This window comes from Montipora capricornis, chromosome 7, assembly GCF_036669925.1.
Source record: "Montipora capricornis isolate CH-2021 chromosome 7, ASM3666992v2, whole genome shotgun sequence".
NCBI lineage: Eukaryota > Metazoa > Cnidaria > Anthozoa > Scleractinia > Acroporidae > Montipora > Montipora capricornis.
Genome location: NC_090889.1, coordinates 46,999,599 through 47,004,083, shown reverse-complemented (window position 1 = coordinate 47,004,083; position 4,485 = coordinate 46,999,599). Strand labels below are relative to the sequence as shown.

The 4,485-nt window shown below is 45.8% G+C and overlaps 1 pseudogene; it reads left to right on the top strand.

Annotated features, from left to right (window-relative positions):
• Positions 1-2,847: 2,847 nt before the first annotated feature.
• LOC138058566 (U2 spliceosomal RNA) lies at positions 2,848-3,018 on the top strand (annotated as a pseudogene).
• The last annotated feature ends 1,467 nt before the right edge of the window (positions 3,019-4,485 follow it).

Below are 4,485 nucleotides of genomic sequence, written 5' to 3'. Positions count from 1 at the left end.
GAGGTTAATGGCGTGATCGTCATACGTGACAGAAATATTTGCAATACGTCCGGTGTCGTCAGTTCTGGGTGGTCTCATTACGCATTCAAATTCCTGAAATTTCAGAGTCCGAGTCCGTGGTTAATTGGCGCTTGTGTCCTGAGGTCGGGTCTTCTTGAGCTGGAAAGTTCGAGGTTTCAGGGGTCTGGTCGGCAGAGATAGATGGTTGTTCTACGTCAGGGCTCGTTGTAGTTTCTATTGGAGGGAGAATGGCAGGTTCAGTGAGCATTGGAGTAGTGTCATCGGCAGTATTATCGGCGACATTCCTGTCACGCTTGGAGGTATTTTGAGGGCAATTGAAAGACAAATGTCCCTGTTCATGGCATCGCCGGCATTCGATTGTCGGGCAGTGTTTCCTTGTGTGTCCTAATTCTTGGCAGTTTGTACAGACTCGTTGTTGGTTGTTGTGGATGATCCTGCACCATTCGCCCCCGATACATAGGGAATACGGAATAGAGGGTGCAGTGAGGATCATTTTAATTAGGTGATTTCCGTTTTCGAGCCCAGCTAGCTCGTGATCGCTTCGGTATTTGAGACGGATAACAGAGGATTTCACTTCCCCGTACTGTTGTAGACTTGTAGTGACTTCATCGTCGGCAACATAAGCCTTGAGGCCCATGATACTGACATTTAGGTAGTAGCCATGTGGCGGGTGACAATCGATGTGGTGATCGCCGGCTGTGAAGCCGTTCTCGATAAGTTCTTCTGTGGGTTCTTGATTACATAGTTCAACTAAATATACCGATGCTGAGATTTGTTGGAAGACCTTGATCGCGGTAGGGTTGGATTCCCCTTCTATGGCGGCTCTGATCACTCCAAGGTTTACGCCAGGAGGAGTTTTGAAAGTAAAACTTCTAGCCTTCCTGTCGGCCATGGCGGCGAGGCAGAAAGGCGAGAGAGAACGTTGCTCTCACAGTCGGTGAGGCGAGTGGAATTTGTAGAAATACTAACTGACAAAAAATCACTGAACTCTTAGGAACAGGGCTGAGCAAAAATCCGGGCTCGATGGCTAGGTAAAAGGAACGATTTCCACAGATTTTCACGGATCGGACGAGAACCGGTGTTTTGCCTGTGGTATGGTCGTAGACAAGTAATTTGCCGTGAAAATTAACTTTGTTATAAGGGGGAAATGAAAACGAGGTCAGAGCAAGCACAATGTGCATTTCTTGTCTTGCCGTAAAAGCAAGTGCCATGCAATGCTCGTGGCTGCTGCCCACTGTACAAGAGCGATCGTTGTGTGCGCCTCGCTTTCAGGTTGGCTTTGGGCATTCCTTTCTTGGCACGGATTGTAATCGGACCACCATATCTCGTGGCCATGAGACTGGGAGCACCTTGTCGGCTGTGAGCATCTACGGGTATCGCTTCTCGGCCTTTTGGCTAAGATCCGTTTGGCCGACGTTGTTCCACTGCTAGACTTGTGGTAGAGTGATTGGCTTTTTTGTTTCTTTTGGAGCCCTTGTCCTAAGTACCTGCCGGGAGGGAACGGCATAGCCTCCACCCTAAATTGTTCCTGATGGAATGTCCAAACAGTGTCATTCTCCAGTTCCCTGAGGCAATCTACCAGAATGTTGGTTCTTCTACCGTGCTACCACAGTTGCTAGAGTTCGTTCCTGCAGATAAGCTTACTACGGTCCAGTTTCTACAAAGTGGTCGTGTCCGTGTGACGTTTAAGGATCGTTCGTCTTGTGAAGACTTGACTTGTGAGGACTTTCCTTATATAATGGAAACCGTGTTGTCGATGTTGTTTTGGACCAGGACATTCCGTACTTTGTGACAATCTGTGATTGTAGATGCCATGTTTGGTATGCCCGTCAGCCTGCCCATTGTACCATTTGCCGCAAGTCTGGTCATCGTGGCTCCTCCTGCCCGCTCTCGGGCCTGTGCCGGCGCTGTCATCAGGCTGGTCACATGGCCCGCGAGTGTAGGCAGGCCTGGAGCTCTGTTCACCCGGGAACGGAAGTGATGTTGTCCAATGTTCCTGTTGATGATGCCACTCTTGATTATGTTCCTCCCCCCGAGGAGGCCCCTTCTGAGGCCTCTGAGGAGTCAGGGGACGGCCAGTTAATGTCTGGAGATGAGGAGGTTGTTGCTTCGGCAGCTCCCCCTCCCCCTGTCTCTGTTCCTGATGCTCCTTCAGCTTCTGACGTTGAAGTGCTTACACCGTCTACTGCACCACCTTCTTCCGAAAAGTCTACTGTACCTGTTTCTACACTGCCCCCTTCTGTTGAAAAGCCTACTCCATCTACTGTGCCTGTTTCTACGCCGCCTTCTTCTGTTAAAGCACGTTCATCGCCTACTGTCCTACCTCCCTTGCATAGTGATGAGGTCGACCCCCGTTTTATTGCTGCTATACGTAATTTGTCTTCTGAGGATTTAGCTACATCAACTCAACAGCGCGTTAATGACCTTCTTACTCTCTTTTTGCAAAGGAATAATATTGATGTTTCTTCTCGTCGAGTGCACCTTAGTTATCTTTATGATGAACAGCGAAGAGCTTGTCTCAGGATTGAAAATGCTAATGCTAACAGTCTTTGAAGCGTCAACCTGCGAAGTTGCTTGACTCTGAGGGTCCGCCCTCCCGTAAACCGACGCGCCCGGATCGCGTCCCGTCTAAGTAAACTTTGTTGATCTTCCTGTTGTATTAGTTTAGTCGATTTAGTGATTCGCTTTTTTTGGATTTTCTGCTAGATTATTCTGGATGTATTAAGTGTATCTAGGATTTTTCTGCTTGATTTTTCTGCTAGATTATTCTGATTTTTCTGCTTGATTATTATGGATGTATTAAGGATCTTTTTATTTGTAAATAAAAGTTCTTTTGACAAAAAAAAAAAAAAATCTGTTCTTATCAGCTTAATATCTGATACGCTGCTCATCGAGCAGCTCATATATTAAACTGATTTTTGGAACTGGGCCGTGGAAAAGAGGCTTGCCTCGTCCCGGCCACGGGTTGCCTCAGAACAAGTGACCAACCAACCTTCACATTATCTTCTCTTTTCTAGGTAGCATAGCAGCGAGTGGACAGCACGACACGACAGGACGAGGAGCACGTGACCTCCATTACCACATGGTATGCGCAGACAAGTTGCGTTTTGCAGTCCCGGACAGGCGGAAAAGGCATACTTACCTGAACGCGGGTTTGGTTGTAAAAGTCAAACCCTGCACAGTAAGCTCTCATTTTTGCTGGGAGACGTTCCATTTGGAGTGTGGCCTGGACCTTTTCTTTTCATTTTTGGAGTGTGGTTTCATTATTCATATTTTGGAGTGTGGTAAGATCTTTGTTGTAGTTTTTTCTTTGTCTCTTTGGTTTTTTTTTTATTTTTCGGTGACCCTGCCGGGGACTAATGCTCTGCATTCTGCAGTAACCCGGGGTAAGCAGAGTCTTTTTGTTTTCATTTTTCTCGCTTCCAGGGCTCTTTGAGCCCGATTTTTGGTTGATCCTTCATTTGTGACCGTCCACGGGAAAACCGACAAAAAGGTGATGACACGGGCACGCTATTTTAGCACGCTAGACAAAAGAAATTTTCTTTAACACGGGAGTGCCGTGTCGTAATGCACGCCTCATTAAAATTTTCTTGTGTCTGATACTACAAGTTGTAAACAATAGAGCGTGTTATACCAAACAAAAGAGCGTGTCAGCAAAAGTAAAATCGAGCACCGCGTAAAAAGACACGGAGTGAGTGAAATTGCACGACAGCTGCGCCAAAACGCTTGGAAAAAAACCAAGTATAACACGCTACTCCCAAAGCCGAGTGAGGGCCGACTTACCTGCGGAAATAGCTGAAAAATCCCGCAGAATACAGTATTGTGCAAAAGTAATGCAAACGTATTTCGCCGAAATTCGCGGCTTTTCCTGGCTTTTCAACGAAAAAATATCGAATTTTCGATGGAAGCGAATTTTCAACGAAAAGTCATGATAATTCTCAAGGCCTATTGTTTCCAACTACGCGAATTTTCGAACGAAAATTCCCTCGGAACGAAAATTGACTTCGAATTTTCATGCGAAAAATCGCTCTGTTCGATAAATGACCTCAAAAAATTGAGCGAAATTTCCCTCTTTATTTGCTGTTCTCGAACATTCCCACGTATTTTCTGGACAAAAATTTGCCAAGTTCGAATTTGCCGCGATGATTCTTTTCTGCCGTCATTTCACATGTGTAAGCTCTACGATAAACTCTTGTTCGTGAAGCAATCGCAGTTTTTGTTGTGTGAGGCAATCTTTTTTTTTTCTTTGGAAATAGCCGATTAAGCTGTCGGATCATTGAATCTATTTTCGATACAACTTTATTTACGCTAACCTTAACACGTTTATTTACGCGTACATACGCTTGTTCAGCGATGTTGTTGATGGCGGCCGCCGACTCATGTCACAAAAATTTGCTGCTTCAAATTTTGTTATCTCGAATTTTCGTTTGGTTACCTCGAAAATTCGCTACTTCGGATTTCGCT